The sequence below is a fragment of the Tenebrio molitor genome, chromosome 9, assembly GCF_963966145.1.
Source record: "Tenebrio molitor chromosome 9, icTenMoli1.1, whole genome shotgun sequence".
NCBI lineage: Eukaryota > Metazoa > Arthropoda > Insecta > Coleoptera > Tenebrionidae > Tenebrio > Tenebrio molitor.
In genome coordinates this window covers 14,698,713-14,717,928 of record NC_091054.1, presented here as the reverse complement: position 1 = coordinate 14,717,928, position 19,216 = coordinate 14,698,713, and the positions used below count along the sequence as shown (strand labels likewise).

Genomic DNA, 19,216 nt, shown 5'->3' with positions numbered 1-19,216 from the left:
ACACGTCCGTTAGGGCCTTTACAGCCTTGCCAGTATTATTCGACTCGCTCTGCGAGCTCGTCTCACAAAATTTCTGGCTCGACAGTAAAGGCTATCCTAACGGACTTCTACTGTAAAATACTATTAAATTAAAAATCAAAGTAAGTTGGATAGATTTGTGAGAAATGTCAGATTGACAGATAACCTGTATTTAATCAAAATTCAACAAATAAATTAACAAATTAAGTTAATGTAAAAGGTGTTCGAAGTGTACCATCGGCTTCTAAACATCCGCAGCGGTGTAAGAATTCTTTCCACACTCCATAAATGGGGAGCATGTCAGTCTTTTCGTCGTTATTGTAAAAACCACAGAACGAGTTGTTCTGTGCCACAGAACGTAAAAACAAATTTTTCGAATTGACAAAGATTTTTTTGCTTTAACATCAAAGAGACAGGACTAAGAACCGTCGTGGATTCAGTTACAGTTATTTTCAAAATTTGAAATCAAGATATTGTTGCAATTTGTATAATGGGTTACGGCAAAAGGAAGCTCAGAAATACCCCTCTCGTGAATAACCCTGTAAAGCGACAACGACCATTTTGTTTTGCAACCAAATTTTATTTACGTTATTATTATTTACTCTATTTCTGAGCCCGATACCACTAAGCCATAAAATGACCGAAGCGCTCACAGATTCTAGTGTGTCCAAAACATGTCATGAATAATCAATTGATTAATTATAAGCAGCCTAGGCCATTCTCCTGGTATTAAATTGGAGCGTTGTCTCAGAAACACGAGCAGCAGATTGTGTTTCTTCGTTCTGTGTCCACTCTTCGTGGACCGTTGGGAAATCGATGCTGTTTCGGCTGCATCTCACGAAGCTGTAGGAGCCACAACTTTGCATGCTCTCTTTCAGCCCCAAAGCACAGTAATCCTGTCTGGCTAATTTAAAACTTTCACTCCCTTTGTCTTCTTCAGGGAACGTATTTTCGCCAATAAGCGACGACCTCCATACTACCTTGATCTGAAGCCACTTGCAGTCTTCTGGAATTGTTGCGACGCACTCAGAGCGTTCTATCAATGCTGCCACCATACTTTACCAACACGTCTTCAGGTCTTAATGTTCGCACTGTAAGAAAAGACCCAGGCGAAATCTTTTCTTTGGAGGAACTCGAGAATGCAGTCATTACACACCGACCGGCACTTTTTTTCCTAGCCCACGGTGACTCCAGTACCGAAGCTGTGCAGAAACTCGAAGGAATAGGAGCGATGTGTCACAAACACAACTCTCTATTCGCAGTTGACGCTGTCGCTTCATTTTGTATCCATCCAATTTTCATAGATCGTTGGGAGATCGACGCTATTTCTGCTGCTTCTCAGAAAGTTGTGGGGGCTACACCTGGAATCTCTATGCTCTCTTTCAGTCCCAAAGCACAGTATTGTTGATTCATCTTCTCTAATTGTCTTTTGCAGGGAGAAAATGTTCAACACAAAACAGTGACCTCCGTATTACTTCGATCTGAAGCCACTGGCGGCCTACTGGGGCTGTTGTGGCAAACCCAAATTGTAACAAACCTCTCCTTACACTACTCTTTCATGATTGCGACATCTCAGATACCATTACACCTTTTCTTCGTATCTATTGGCGACGCTCCACAGGTTTGTGAAGAGAGGGCATCGTGAACATGTGGAAAAGACACGAAGCTAGTACCCAACTCCTTTGGGTCAAGCTTGACGAACTTGGATTAGAATATCTGCTGAAAAATAGGGAAATTCGATTCAATGACGTGATATGTATCAAGATGCCCAACGGGATTAATGAAACAGCATTTCTTGACTATGTCAAGACCATGTGAATGTTTTCTTTTGAACAGATAAGAAGTTAGTTGTTTACTTTAGGTACAATATTGATGTTAGTCCAGGTTTTGGACCAATAAAGGGTAAAGCTATGAGAATTGGGTTCATAGGTCAGAATAGTAGGGTCGAAGTAGTACAGCATTTAATCGAAGCTTTGAAACATGGATTGAAACATTTCGAGAAATAGGCTATATGTTGTATGTTTTAAAGTCAATAGAAGGTTATCTATAGTTTTGTTTTAAATAAATAAAAAAAAAACTGAAGGACAGAAATGACGACATTTAAAAGATTAAACAAAAAAAAAATTGTCTAAAGTGACGCAATAGTTGGATGAAATACATAATATCCACAAACAACATGAACACCTCTTTTTTTGTTCGACACTGTCAGAATTTGAGAATTTTCTCCTGTGTGAACGGATTTTGATAAATGTCACCACTTGTCAAAACGAAACGTCAAGCTAATTTTAAAGATTTTGCCACGTTATTTTTTGAATTTTGGGTCGGCGGTTGACAATTGTTGCCGGTAGCTCAGTCTTGGGCGGGGTAAGCGAACGAATCAGCCAGACCCGAAAGACAAGAGAGTAAAGGGCGCCAGGATCCTCCGGCACTGATGCTTCGGGAGTATCCGGATCCGGTGATACTCCGGGGCCGATACCCGAAATGAAACGCACGTGTCCCAGTTAACCAATTTAATCAAATTATATTCCCTGGTACAATATTTACAATAAGTGAAAATTAAAAAAATAATTTGTACAATTGATTGTTGGTAAAAAAAAAACTAAATTATTGTTCGATGTGGCCAAACCCAAATATAATTGCAACAAACAAACAAACAAAAATTCAATGAACGGTCCTGACCAGTAACGCACAAAATAAATCTGAACTAAAAATGAAATTCCCGCGAGCCGCCGACGATACTTGTACAAGCTCGGTGCGACCTCAAAACAAACGGTATCGAATTAAAACGCAACTCTACAGTTACCGGCGTCGGATTTACAAATAGTATTGTCGAAAAAGTTTGAATTCCAAATTACACACACACACAAGACAAAATACGCGACAGAGAGAGACGGTAAAGCGAAAGAAGGGACGTTATCTCCCTGCCGAAAAACTGCTGCGGCCTCGAGAGACGGAGATACCCGACACGAGCAAAATGGAGGCTCTGTTCCTGTAGGCGCGATATGATATTCGGGAACGATCTGACCTGAGCCTCCTGCGTCGTCCTTCGGCGTCCTGCGGGGTTCGCCGCTCGGCGGTCCTGCTGCCGTTGAGGCCGCTGCTGACTCCGGTGGAGATGAAAAAAAGAAGGCCAGAAAAACAGGGAACTCGACGGATCCGCGGGAACGGGTCCAACAAAAGGTCCTTGTAATAAAAGAACCTCAGTCGGCGTGAGGTCTTTTTTTGGGGCGACGAAAAGCCAAAAAAAGTCCGTGACTCCCAAGATCCGGAAATTCCGACAGAGTTGGGGTTCCAAAAGGTACGCTATCCAGCACGAAACGGAGAACCACGCAACTCTTCTGACGGGCACAGGGGACTTCGTGAAAATCCCGAAAATCGGTGCGATCCACACGAAAACGCTGCCACGAAGTTCACCCAGTCACGGTACTTTTTCGAAAGAGGAAGAGTGGCATCGAAACGCGAACTTATCGCCTTGCCCAAAAAAGTCTAACCAGTCTCGGTGAAGGAAAACAGACCTTAACAGCTGTCGACAGAAGGAACATCGAGAACCGACAGGTGCATGCGTGGTCATATTTTTGACGCGCGACAGCGGGACCGAGATAGGTTAGAAAAATCAAAACAAAGGGACCAAAAGGCCTACGCCGTCGATCATCGATGAAAACCGTCGATCGAGACCGTCTCCAGGTGTTTCGGGAGATGAAGAAAGGTCCGTGAAAGAAGGAGAAAAAAAAATGTCCAGGGACGAGAAGGTGAAGGGAATTTATGGAGTTGGTGTCTTAAAAAAGGGGAAAGGTAAGTTAACGGTACATTCAGAGGACCTACTCAACTCCGATAAACTCTAGGCCGTGAAGAAAGAAGAAAAGAGGAAAGAGCGAAATTTTTCTGGCGTAGGGCCAAGGTTCGCGACCTGACAAACCCGACGGTATATAGCTACCGTCCCGCTGAAATTGTGAGGATAAGGGCACGATTCCAGCTGCTTCTTCAGCTGGGGCCAAACGAAAAGAAAACGAAGAAAATCCGACAAGGAAAACCAAAAGAGAAGACAAGGTAGAAAGGATTAACGACAATGACAAGCGAACGGGAGGATGAGGGATCGGGAAGGAAAAAGACACAAACAAAACGGTCGCGGTAACATGCGATTACTCTCGGCCTAACTGTGAGCGAGAGTTTACTGAATTCGTTACTTTTAAGGTTACTTTCGAGGTGTTCGAGTAACGATGGTGCATCCCCAAGCATTAGTGGAACCCATGGGCCTTCCACTCCGGCCAAATCCGCAAAAAAAACGAAAAACGAACGGGATGAAATTTTCGAACCGTGACAATTTTAAGCGATTTGGAGCCTTTAAGGGGCTCGTCGAACAAAAAAACGTATTCAACTCGTTCTTGTGTAAACTGGGGTTTTTTGTGCACTCATAGCCAATTTTTCTCGTTGTGTTAGATCCTTGTTTTCGGAAACGCATTTACGGCCGGTTTCATAATGTATTTTAAAAGCGGTTTTAAATTTAAAACCACCTTTAACTAAAAATTGTGTTTCATATTCATTAAAGGCGTCTTTAAATCCTTAAAACCCCCTTTAACTTTAAAAGCTCGTTGTCGGCCTTTTATCTCGTTAAAGGTGGATTTAAATGGGGAACATAACCTCAATTACATGACAAGTGACATTTCGCTAGGCTAGTGCATTACCACAAATTGCTGGGTTTTTTTTGTGAATTAGTAGGTACTTACCGAATAATTTAATCAACATTTCGGAAACTTATAGGTATTCCGAAAATAAAGATATTCCATGAATTCATTAGTTTTTATTGCTCAATTGTTTTCTTGCTAATTCAATCTAAGTCTAATAGGTAACAGTTTTTTCCTTTCATGTTCTTCTCTTTCCTCTCTTCTCTTTAAGTGTAGGATCTTATTTTATACAAGTTTTGTTTTAGATTTATAAAATTCCTCCTTCACTTGAAAGGTTGGATTTGGCATTTTTGGTCGCAATCTTTTATTAATCGGATGTTTTAATTTGGCGCTGCTCCACTAGCAAAATGTAAAATGCAGAATGTAAACAAAAATTAAAATACCTACTCGAAATACAATTCAAAGTCCGAGGGAAACAGTTGCGAGTTACCAAAACTTTCAAATGTTTACTGTAAAATTCCCTAGAATTCCCTAGGAAAATGACTACGTACACACGGTGAATGATTCGTTTTCGAACTAATGCAAATTTTAACTAATGTTTCGATAGTCCGTGTTTATGAAATGCAGTCTCCTTTATTTTAGATTTAAAGTCGCATTTACCTTAAAGGAGCATTTTATTAAAGGAGTCTTTAGGGTCGGATTATGAAACCGGCCGTTAACTTTGTATTTTTATTTAAATGTAATTGCGGCTTCAATAGCGCAAGCGCCTTCACATTAAAATGATTGACATACAGTTGACATTTTACGTTGCCAATCTAATAACTACAGTCTGTTTTTTAATCAAAGAACCACAACACCGCAATTTACACCTAAAATAGAGCTGACAACATTGTACACTTTTGACCTAGGGTGAAAAATCTCATCATATAGAAATTGAGGTTATTAGAGATATTAGAAGCGCAGCATGTTAATAAAGTTAACAATAACTAATAACAACTAACTTGAAAGTTTAATAAATGTCTTACTTTCCGAGGCATTTTTAATAACACGTTCAAATTTTAGATGCGAGTTTGCGTACTTTCAAGGACATTAAAAATGACAGGCGTTGGCTGGTATAGCCAACAGATATCATTAAATTTCCTAAATTTAGTAAAATTTTATATTTGCAAACCTAAATCAACAGGTCGTGGTTCTTTGATTAAAAAACAAACTATATCAAATAACCAGTGGCTTATACCAACATGACAACACTTTGACAATTGATTTTAAAAAAAATTGGAAAACGAAAATGTATAGTCGTTTTCAATGACATCCGTGCTGTCAATATGTACGTATGTTGGCATCACGTGCTGTTTCAGTTTAGTAATTTTGAGTTTCATAATTTGGCAATTTACCTTGACGCGGCAAATTGACAAATTCAAATTATTTTCTATCATTTTCAACAAAACAAAGAAAATATGTAGTGTGATTCGGATTCCGAGGGTGACTTACCTAGTTTAACCATGTTTTATACCAGTTGAAGATTGATTTCTTGTTTGTTGTTGATGTTTCACCAAATATAAATTTTCTTTTATCATAACCTTAAATTCTTGTTTGACATTTTTTTAATTAGGATTTGCCCGAAGTTATGAATTTCAAATTTTAACGAGATTAACGAGATTTCAACTGATTTGCAAGTTCGCAACACTTGTCGTCTAATTCTTAATCAAACGTGTGTTTAGTGCTTTTATTTTCTGCTTTCAAGTGTAGTTTTTACTAGCATTCTGCATTAATAGTAAGTAACATTAGGCTTCAGTCGTGCTATTTACGAATATTATCATGAATTCCGTTCAATCAATTAAAAATTTAAAAACCGCCGTTGGACTTGGATTCGAAGAGCGGAAAGAAATTAAACACTTGGGTCCACCTCGTCCAAACTTGAAAATTTGTAAACAAAATTTGATCAAGGGTAAAATTGTGGTAAGAAATTTTAACAGAGGTATGTACAATAATGCTAGTTGGTTATGTATTTGCGATGTAAGTAAAAGTAACTCATTTTATTGTTTCGTGTGTTTGGTAATGGGATCCGCTGATTGCGATCCTGCCTGGGTTCAGACCGGTGTTACAGATTTAAAACCTTTGGGCCAGAAAGTTAAAAAGCATGCAATAAGCCAAAAACATTTATTTTATTCAGTCGAGTTTGGAATTTTGGGCAACACGGACCTCCGTAAACAGCTGAGTGGGGTATATCGCCTTGAAATTCAAAAACATAATGAAAAAGTTAAACAAAATCGATACATTTTAAGAAAACTTATTGACGCGATAAAATTTTGAGGGGCATTTGAGTTAGCATTACATGGACATGATGAAGGGGTGGAGAGCAACAACCCAGGCATTTTTCGAGGATTGATAAATTTAATTGTCGAAGTTGACGATATATTAAAATTACACATAGATCAATCTAAAAACACCGTGTTCACTGGCACTGACATGGATATAGACAGCAATAAAAAAGTATTGGGTACAATCCGAATTGATCCAAGTGTGCCCTCCCTTTTTTTATAATTTCTTGTATTTATAACACGATCTTGTATTGCAAATATAAAACCCTCAGTCTCAGGATGAATATTTAATTTTTTAAGCCATGCATGAGAAGCTTGAATATTAATTTCTGACTGTTCTAGCTCTTTAAAATATCTCCCATGTAAAGACTTTTGTTTTATATTTGCTATAGTGTCAGGTATATTTGGCTCAACAATATCTGAAATTATATTATCACTTAAATTTAAAGGTGTGTAACCTTTATCCGCTGAAACCAAAGCATTAAAAAAAGTGTTAAATATCCGTATCCCACCTCCACCCGGCGGCACGGCAATTTTGCCGGAGTACATACACTATTACGGATATTACTATCAAGTAATAGTGCAGTGCTTATCAACATAATTACCGGCGTCTTGCCTCCGCATTTTGACTTTGTTGTGTATTATGTTCTGTGTCAATGTTAAGGAACTTCCTCACGATGTGACATGAGTATAATAATATACCTTTTTGAATTTCAACTACCAAATCCAGAATTTTTGCTGAAATTACAAGTGGTAAAATCGATTTTTTTTCTAAACACCAAAGATTTCTCATAGCAACGGACAGCTCTAAATATTTATTAATTTATGTGTTATATGTCTGTGTTATATTATGTGAATTTGGAACAGCTATATCTAAAAGATATGCTTGCTTTTGTTGTTTATTTAAAATTATAATATCTGGTCTGTTATGCTTAATATGAATGTCAATATCATAATTTAATTCTGTAATATTATTGATGTATCGAAATAATGGCATAATATCTATAAACTGAATGCACAGTGTTAATTGCTTATGTTCGACTTTGAGAGTGGACACCCGGTATAATAGAAAATGTTATTATCTAAAAATTTACGAATATTGGATAAAACGTTGTGCATACGCAGGTTATTAAGTATTACCCACCCGAGGTATTATCTAAAATAACCCACTTATGTCATAAATAACTATTATTCCAGTTAAAGTTTCCACACTGTACTAAAATAAAACTTATTGTTCTTCGTTATGCTACAGTCCGCCCTTAATATACTGAAAGTACGCAATAATTGTGGAATGGATCTCATGGTTAGAAACACACAGATTTGTTCATTTATAGTCTTAGATTCTCACGCCATCGGGAATGCAGTAAAGGGTGATAAATATAAATCTAGGTCCAGTTTCGTTTAATCCAATTATGTATTTATTGAAACTCATGAAGATGACGTGATATAGACATGAACAAAAGCAGGCAATTAAATGTGTACACACTCGTACCGAGTGACTATAAATGATTGAAAATTATTTTGTTATGTTGGTAACACATTTAAAATCTTTAGTTGGCAACATCGTTGGCATGACACACGCAATTTTTAAAATTGAAACAAACGTCAAAAAAATCTAAATCGACAATGTACTTCGTGACTTAACCTAACCTAAATAGGAATGATTGACAGATGATGCACGAGAAGACTTGCACTACCAACTGCATCAGTGTTGCCAATCCACTATTTTCCTTCAATCATTTATAGTCACTCGGTATTATGCTGTCTTACAAATGTCTTTTTTTTTTTACCAATCAAATAGGTTATTAAGACGATTTGATTTACACGAAAAAAAAAATTCTGACATTCGAATTGTCTTAATGACATTTTATTTTTTTAAAACCTAAAATAAAATTGTGGACTTAACAGGAAAATTCTAACCTTCAGGTTTTTACGTGGCAAATGTGACGAAAAATTATACAGATTGAATCTTTGATTCTCATTGATCAATTTATGTGAGCGGAGCAGATAAAAAGTTATAACGGCAATACTATATTTATAAACCTATATACAGGGTGCCTCAGCTAAGACTTTCGAGCCTAATAACTCGGTTATTTTCCAAAGAATGTTTGTGAAATTTAAAATGCAGATATTTTATACAGTGAAGAATAAAATCCCATTAATGCAATTACCCAAGTCTTAAAAACGTAATGCCTTTTTAAAATGTTAAATCACTTAAGATTTACATCAAAAAAATTGATCGTCAATGAAAAATCCTGTAGGGATCGTCTTCGAAAGATGTCTGGTTTGCAAGAAAAAAGCAAAAAACTGTGTTAAACGTGTCTGCAGATGCAAAAACGTAGACGCTTATGAAACAAACGCGCAATTTTGCCGAATTTTGGTCACCCCTTTTCGCACAAACGCAGGTGAAATATTTGACATTTATTTTGCTAACCTTACACACATTTACAAAGTTAAAGACAACATTTAGACGTAATTTATTATACTGGATCCTGTGTCTTCAAAAAAATTGACGACTCTCTTAACCTTACATTTTGTAAAGCCTACATTTGGATAGTGTTCCACGAGAAAACACACTGTGTCATTAAAGTCCTTAGGACACCCTCCATACGCAAAAATAGTTTCCTTTTTCAACAATATTGAAATTTCTGCCATTCTTATAAATATTTTTGTAATATCTAGTTGTTAAAGGTGGCTTTCCGGACTGTTTGTCACCATGTAAACAACCTCATAACGGTCGGAGTCCGTTAAGGGTGTCCGTTATGAGCGGGAGCGGCAGTTATGAATGACTAAATAACTATAGCAACGTAGATCTAAACTTTATTTTTCATTTTTTTTACAATTGGTACAATAAATAATGGTTAATGTTATGGGACACACCTCGAATTAATCGAAATCCGTATGCCACTAGCAGATGTAGACGATATCGAAGATAATGCATCAGAATTTTAACACCAACACAAGCGCGATTTTGCAGGGAATAACGATGACCTCACTTGCTCTGCGGCCATTCGGACATCGGGAATATCTTGATCGCGATGATTTTTTATTGATTTCAGTCGTTTATTTTCAACGGAAAGTTAAAGTGTTGAACAAATCTGACAAACAGCAGCAAATGTAGACAAGATCGAAGATGATGCTTCACAATTTTAACACTAACACAAGCGCGATTTTGCAGGCAAATAGTGATGACCTCACTTCCGGACATCGGGAATATCTTGATTGCGAGTTTTTATTGATTTCATTCATTTATTTTCAACGGAAAGTTAAGCGTTGAACCACCATTACTCTGTAAAAACTTATTTACAATGTCTATTATTTACAATGACATTTAACTTTCAAAGCCCTAATAAAAAAAAAAATGAATCAAGAGATGTCATGTTGTCAAAGAGGAAGTATACCAATTGCTGAGGAATGCCAACTCACTATATTTACTTCAATCATTTATAATTATTTGCTATGTCAGTAATCTCTCATTTCATTAGTCTACGACTTCATCCTAAAGTAATTAATCACAGACTCCATATTTTTCTTCTTTACAAACAGAGCAATCGCCATTACCGCTATGACTATCCCCGCACTCACAAGAGCAACCAGCAACCAAGGAGAACTCGAACTAGTCGCAGAACTCTGAGGCTCCTCGGTCTTTGCCTCAGCAGAACTCTGAGGCGCCTCGGTCTTTGCCTCCAACCTGGCGATTCCAGCAAGCACATGTTGTTCGATACCGCACTCGTTCACCCCTCTTCTGATTTTAAAAAATCCTTTAAGTTTCCCCCACATGCAACCCCAACTGTTGACCGCGAGCCAATAAGGATTTCCGTTTTCCACTCCCCAACCTACGATTTTAACAGAGTGTAGACTGACTAATCCTCCGATGGTATAAGTGTAAACACCTGAAATTGCCAAATTTTTTAACTGTTAAAACATGTTCATGACGCTACCATCTTTGTAGTAGGAGAAGTCTTCGTGCAGGTCAAACACGGCTTCCACCGGACCGTTACTCATAATTTCAGCTTGAATGCATTCTTCTGCTGGGTTCACTTGGTAGTAATCTGAGCCAAAATGTTTGTCTTCAGCGTAGGAAATATTGTAATGCGGGTTGTTACAAGATTTTATGCAAGGGGACTTGGTTTCGAGGTAATATTCAGATTCTTGGTAAAACACGCAACCCTGGAAGCAAGTGCAGACGTTGTAGGCAACAAGTTATCGAGATAATTTTACAACCTTGACAACACTTAGGTTGTTAAAAAACGGTTCTCGATTCAGGTGCTGTATACGTATTTGACAAAGATCCTTTTTCATTTTACGGAAGAAGATCAACAGGAAGACTTAGAAAGAGGTGGTGTGACGACATCTAAATAAGAGGTTAAGAATCGAAGAAGGAACACTAAACTTGCCTACGTAAAAGAAGGAAGAAGAAGACTAGCAACTGTGTTTTGTACCCTCATTACTCACCTGATATGAATCGTAGTCACCTCCGGAAACAATCCCGGATTCCGTCCAGTAGCGCCAGCCCCTGCTCCAGAAACCCCCTCCTACACAACCAGTCGAACAATTTTCACAACAACTTAGAATGTCTTGGGGCGAAAACTGAAACTTCACTTCACCCTCGCTCTGAATGCACAACCTGTCAGTCATGACTCCCGTAGAAGAGAACGCCTAAATCGACACAATTACAACTCGCCGAATTTCGTGAGAACTCACCCAACAAGAGTTGCACGAGCCTTGATCCTTGATGTTTCCTATGACATCGGCACAGTGAGGCCATTCTTTTCTGGCGTCAAAACTGTCCGGAATGTGAAGATCTTCTAAGTTGCAGTCCTTGACTCTCACCTCGTCTACCACCTTGAGGACGAGTTGGGGGTGGAGATGAACGAAATTCCCGCTCGTCACATTTTCGAGAAAAAATTTTCCGCCCTCCAGGATGACTGGTTCTTGTTGATGAAGTCGATGAAGGTCTTGGTCAAGTATTGGCGTTTTTTGACCTCGCAAAGTGGAAAGATGGCGAGAGCATACAAACAAAATGCGTAACGCATTGTGTGATGAGACGAAGGAACTAGTTCTGAATTTTGTAAAGATATAGATCGAGTGGTGGAGAGTCCCAGTTTAGCTACAACACACCTAGATTGGAATTCCCCTGTGCAAAGTCGTCTTGCTAACAGGTTGCGCAATTAGAAAAATGCAAACAAGCGTGCGTTCATTTGTTTACTGTACCAAAGTAAAATGGTTTTTGGAAAATGTTTTGATGATGTAGGAGGGGTGTACAGCGAGAATATAACATTTTTAACCTTCACACTTCCTAAATTAAACACGGCAGGTCGTACACAGTGTGTAATGGGTTAATAAATATGTAAAAGTAGTTGGTGCATCTGAAAAATGACACGTAGGTAAAATATGCTGAAGAATTTGCACAACAAGATGATGGAGACCGTGAGACGATATTTACATTTCTAATAATCATGGTTTCATCTGACGGGTCAAGTCAAATGTTGTGCGTTTGAGTTTGGAAAAACCGACAATAAAAGAAATGTGTTAGTTAATGCCACGTCACACGGGCGCCATTGTGTCCATGTCGATTTTTTAACATAAGGTGAAAGATATGGCGTACGTGATGCAGATCACGACCGCAAATTCGACCACAAGCGTTTCATTGCCTTGAAAACGTTGCGGGCGAAAATATTAGTGGAATGACTGGAATGGATTTGTGGGCGACAACAGACATGGTAGACTGAGTGGATGACAGATGACAGCATTAATACTATTGTCAGCAAACATGGCTGATATTGATGTAACTTTTATCGAATTGTTGGTAATAATGGGGCAGTAAAACTAAATTAATCAAATGAAAATCAGGGTAAAAATAAAAATAATTCTTATTCTTTGACAAAGAAGTTAAGTAGGTATACCCCAGTCTCACTGAACTTTGCTTATATTTCCCCTTGAATATGAATCAAATTAAACATTAAACAAGTAAGTGTGAATCGAGTAGGTATGTGAAGAGTAAATACAGGGTCTCTCAGAACTGGCAGACCAAATTAATACGGTGAATTCATTATCTTCTGGGAATAATAGAAAAAATGTGTTCAAAACAATTTATCTTAAATAGTGATTAGGAAAGAAGCAATTTAAATTGACCAATCCTGTTGATGTTAAGTTACCTATAAATTAGTGTTCCTGGTTTATTTGTAACTATTGTTTGTGCGATGACGGACGTTTTTAGGTTATAGTATTTTTCGGGTTATAGTATTTCTGCTAGGATGTTCCCTATTGGGAAAACGAACTGCGTACTCCTGAGCAGTAACTGTGGCACTCTCATCACACTGTCCATATAAGACAAGCATATCAAAATATTCTGAAGAAGTAAACATTTGAAAGATTTTAAACGATTTGGAACCTTTAAGGGGCTCGTCGAACAAAAAAACGTTGTATTCAACTCGTTCGTGTGTAAATTGGGCTTTTTTGTAATGAGGCAAGGGCAAGGTTTAAAACGCGAGTGAAACTCGTTAAATAAACTACTAAAGTTCGTCCAACGAGAGATTGGTTGTCATAAAAATCACTAAATACTACATACCTAGCGCACGTAAAATTTGCCCTGAAATCTAATTAATGTATTCTAGTGCGTTTTGTAATGTTGGGTTCATTTAATACAATTTAAAATCTCCCAATCTCTCGCAGGACGAAGTATGTATACGTATTTTATATTGTAGGAGATTTTCACAGCGTTTATTTACAAAACAGTAAATACAGAGTATACGTAGAGTAAAAAGAAGAGGATCAGACTCGATGGCTCTGATTCGGTTATAATTCAGGACCACCAGGATGCCTGGGGAAAGGGAGAAGTTGTGTCACAAAAGCAAGCGCAACTTTTTGTAGTTCTTTAAGCTTCAATTTTCGTAAGGTAAGGTACTATCGCGGCCATCCAAAAGTGAACGTTTTTTTTTTAATAGTTTGATTCTTACTTTAAATCATAGGCGTCCTAAAATGTCAAAGTTTGACACTAGCGTTAAAAAATTATTGAAACTATTTTCTTAAATGCCACATCTCACTCTGATTCAGACAGCTAGGGCTAGTGCAAAGCTAGAAGAAAATTGGTCGTTGGCTGCTGTGGCGAGAGAATTAGATAGATTGCAGTAAGACTCGCATCTTCAATATAAAGAGGCTTTGGCAAGAAAACAGGCTTGAGACGCCAATACGAATACGTGTTGGTTTCTTTACTAAAGTTTACTTTCACTTTAATAATGTATGAGCCTCATTTAAAAAAAAATATTTATTACAACTTTTTATTATTAAAATAGTAACGACTGCTGCACGAACGCCAATGAATACAGCCTGATTTAATCTAACGAAAAATACGAAAATTTTGGCAAGCTACGTTCACTTTTGGATGGCCGCGATTGTACATGTCATACCTCATAAATGGAGTTCTACATTAAAAAACAAAACTAGAAATTCTTGAAAATAAATTTTCCGTTGACTTGTTAATTTCAATATTAATGAATTATTTTGTCTAAAATATAGTGTATTAATGGATCTCATTAATACACTATTTTTCATTAATCAACGATTTTTGCGATTTTGACGTTTTGATGAAATTTTGATGTAGGTATAAACAACCTCGAACATGCATTGTTTGCACTTACCAACACCGCAGCAGGTAGTGCAGCAGGGTTTTCTATATTTTATAGCTCCATAACTGCACAATTACGAATTCACTTTTTCAAAAGCCGACCTTTTTGGTTATAATTCGCATGTCATATTTTTCAAAGGTAACTAGGTTTTCTTAGCAAACGTGATTTTTACGTGAAATCGAATGTGAATGGAGTTGACGTCTTCTGACACTCTTTGTGGAAAAGTGAAGAGAAAGTGTTGAAAAATTTTAAAATGGCCTACCCTGAGGACAAAAAAAAGGATGAAGGTATTTTATAAGGTCTCATCTTTATCGAAAAAGATTAAATTGGTTTTGATTTGGCTTTAATTTGAAATTTTGTCACAAAAAAAAGTTTGCGGCCAATGAAAAATTTTTGTAATCAACTCGTTTGTTAATTGGCGATTAATAATCTCAACTATTAAAGGCACTCACTCGTTACACTTGTTCGTGCTTTAAACAGTTTCGATTATTAATCGCCTTTATTAACAAACTAGTTTATTAAATAACTATTAATAACTTTTGTAGTTGCCAGAAATAATTTATTATAACATAATATTCAGTTATTATGTATGTCTTTGCAACAATCAAATTTGTTTCGATAGTTACTAATATAATTTTTTAAGGTAATTTTATATCTACACGCGATTGGTCAATTAACAACGTTCTTATTTTAAAATCCAATGAGGATGGATTTTTTAAAATATTTTTCCTATTATTCCCAGAAGATGATGATTTCACCGTATTATTTTGGTCCGCCAGTTCTGATAGACCCTGTATTAGAGAAAGAAAGAAAAAAATATCTTGTTATAATACGGGGTGATCAAGAAGGACTGTTTAAGTTGGTAATGCTGAATTTTATTTTTAAATGGTACAACTGGAGTAACTTCCGGTTGTTTACGGCTTCACACTGACAGCCGCATCAGTGACAAGTCAAATTTGACATTTCAAATTAAATTAAACATGCTGGTGAATCGTTCAAAAGAAGAGTTAATTTATGTTTATAGCAAAATGGAGAGCACTTCGAGAATTTCCTTTATTTAATTTTTAGAATATTATTCTGGATTCTAACTTTGATTTCTTTTTGCCGTTAATTTTTACTCTCATAACCTACCATTTTGTCATTATTAATGCTACATCAGATATCTGTCAAATAAACCCCCCACAAAACATATCCGGTTGCAATATTGTAAATAGCCGAATAAAAAATATGTCTTAATTGTATTGCCAACTTAAACAGTCCTTCTTGATCACCCGGTATACCTAATAAAAATTACTTAGATAATAATTAATAACTGAGGCAAAGTCTAGCTTGAGCTATCTTGAGGTTAAGCAATTTCAATTGAAGTACAAAAATGAAAAGCAACAAACAACAACAAAATAGCAACAAATGAAAAAAAACAATTGTAAGCACTTTTGTGACAAGCCGTGTACTATTCTGTTTTTAACAAGAAGAAAAATTAAAAAATGTGAAGTTAAATCTATAAATCAATCTTGTAAGACTTGGTTTTTGCCCAACCAACGACCTTATCCTCCAAATGTTTGACAATTAATAGATCCGTCTCGTCAGCATACGTTAAATTAGACAATCTCAGCTACAGTCGTAGAGTTGAGCCGGTCTGAGAAATGTTACTTGGTGGGGGAAATCTGCGCGGACAAAATATTCCAGTGGCGTGGCAAAACCAGTGGCGCCACAAATGAATGGGTTTGTTTGTTATTAAGAGGTGATTTAATTTTTCATTAAAAATTATACAGGGCGTCCCAGAACTGGCTCCCCAGAGAAAACAGGCATGTGCCGACAACAAAAGAGACTCCAAATTGACTAAAATAAATTTTCTGCTAGCTCAAATTACCGAGTTATAAAGTTTTTAATTTCACCAATCCCGGAAGCTCGTCCTCAGGTGTTACTAAAAAATCCGATCGGTTGATAAACAACAACAAAAAATCTCTGATATCGCACAAATCAATAAAATGTTTGGGCAACTGGAATTTTGACGTTTTCCGATATAAAAATTCGTTGACGTTTATCTGTCATCAACATCAAGACTTGACAATTGCACAATTTGAAATAAAACAATAAAAATGGCGATTCTAAAAAGAACCATTTATTTAAATAGGTAACAATGTTAAAGCAAATGTTCGAAATGACCACCATTCATTTGTATGCACAATTGTGCTCTACGTAACAAACTTCTTGTAGTAGCGTTAGTTATCATTTCTTCAGTAACTGAAACAAAGCCTCCTGAATTCGAACTCTCAGATCAGCCTCTGAATTTATGGGCCGCCGATAAATGATTCAGATCTGGAGACCTGACAGGCCAATGATGCGGTCCTCCTCGACCGATCCAGCGCTGTGGATATTGGTTATCCAAAATTTCCCGAACGTTTCTACTAAAATGTTGGAACCAGTCATTTATGCGATAAGCAAGAGGTACAATTTCAAGTAAATCAGGTAGCTCCGTGCTAATGAACTGAGCATATCTTGCCCCCGTTAATCTTGCGGAGATTTGAAACGGTCCAATCTAGAGCCGGGGATTCGGAATTTTAACAAATGGAAGGATCCACCACGCTTGTACTTGCCAAACGATCACCCAATAGCCCAGTCCACAGAAAACCTATGTTGAAAACCTCTGGGAGATAATTCTCTTGGATTTTCCTCTGCCCAGATATGAAGGTTGTGATAATTGGAACAACCTTACCGGCAAAATAGCGACTCATCAGAAAACAGTATCCGTGACAAGAAGTGTGGAGCATCGTTTTGGTTTATTAACCACAGATAAAACTCTCGCCTAATTGGATAATCCTCTGACAGAAGATGTTGTACTCCTGTATAGTGGTACGGGTGCCTCCTATTATCAGCTGGAACTCTCTGCACCGAACTCTTGGATAAACCCATTTCACGAGAAACTGTTCGAATACTCCGGGTGCCGTCTTCCTCAAAGACATTCAATACGGCTTCCTCGTGTTCGACAGTCCTTACATTTCTTGGAGTACCCCCAACTTCTTCTTCGAACTGGCTGCATCTGACCCGTTTCTCGACCCCGAGCGATTAATTTCAGGATTGTTTTATGATCCGGATGACTTTGTCTTTGTGGAAATTGTTCACGGTACAACCTTACTGCTTCACGTGCATTGTTCCCACATCGCGCAAAAGTAAGAATCATATCTACGTACTCAGAGGAAGAATACATGTTAAATGATACACTTGAATTAAATATCGCAGCGAAATTGTGTAACAAATGTCAAACTGACGTAAACAATCATTCTAATAAATGTAGTGGACCAAATCTAATCGACAGAATTATAGAGGTTTACGGATAAAAAGGAAACCTAGGCAACGCAAAATTGCGATTATTCCACCTTAATGATGCTCAACTCTAATTGGTCAACTTCAGAATGTCTTTTCTCGGTTATCATTTGAGATAGGACTTTTTTTCTTCAAAATACACGTTAATATATTCGCCCTAAGGCTCCCTTTTTTCTCTGGGGAGCCAGTTCTGGGACACCCTGTATTTAAAAAAAATGGGTGTGTCGGTGACTGGATGCACGACAGAAGCGAAGCTTCTTACCCTTTTTTCTTTTTCATATAAAATTATAATGGGAGAATCACTCTCTCCCTCTTTCACTTTTCTCCCCCAAATGAAAGAAAACATTAAAAAATTATATAACAATTTATTTATCGTAAGGATAACAAATATAAATATATTTATTATTTATTGATAACGCGTGTTCAATTGAAAAGTTCATCAAATTGGCTTTGATCTTTGTTGCTATCTTGTTGTCTTTTAAAAAATAAAGTCAAATCCAACTTGATGAACATTTCAATTGAACACTTGTTACCTAATTTATAACTAAAACGGATAAAAAAATATATAAGACGTACAAGCTTGATTAAGTATTTGTTTACATTTTTATTCATCTGTATATTTAAACAAAAAAAAAATTAATCTAATCATCACATTCTATCTATCTACCGTAATAATCTACAATCGGACTCACCTCCATCTCATTCAGTCATTCACATGCAAAGCACAGGAGACTCGAGACTGCCAATGCCAGAGTGAGAACGCGATAGCTCCCGTCCATACGTTACTAATGTTTCCTCAGTACCTGAGAACCGGGATTACCTCACAACCTTTTATCAAGCAAAAGTATGATTTGTGCATTTGGTTGCCACCACCGGCCATCCCTGCAAGATGCGCCCGATCAACGGCCCAGCCGTGTTATGAACCAAAGGTGTCCCAACTGAACCTGGTTCGGTGCTCAGGAATATACCATGGTATCTGCCAGGGGTTTTACACATTGATGGTACTGACATCGTAGCCCAGGTTGCTCAAACCTTCTATCACCTGGATACCTATTTCGCTTATTTCAACATGAAAATCGAAGACGTTGACAAACCTTGGATTCCAAACAATGTTTGCAAAACGTGTAGGGAACATTTAAAGACAGTGGATGAATGGAAAAAGACGTCATTTGAAGTTTAGTGTGCCTATGGTTTGGAGGGAACCAAAAAATAACTACGATGACTGTTATTTTTGCAATTTACATGGCGCTAACCGAAAAAAAAGACCTATCCCGATCTGGAATCCGCTAAGAGACCTGTGCTT

The 19,216-nt window shown here is 37.3% G+C and overlaps 2 pseudogenes; one reads left to right on the top strand and one right to left on the bottom strand.

Moving 5' to 3' along the window:
* Nucleotides 1-1,060: 1,060 nt before the first annotated feature.
* LOC138138611 (alanine--glyoxylate aminotransferase-like) lies at nt 1,061-2,308 on the top strand (annotated as a pseudogene).
* Nucleotides 2,309-9,761: 7,453 nt separating this feature from the next.
* LOC138138840 (cathepsin B-like) lies at nt 9,762-12,285 on the bottom strand (annotated as a pseudogene).
* Between the last annotated feature and the right edge of the window lie 6,931 nt (nt 12,286-19,216).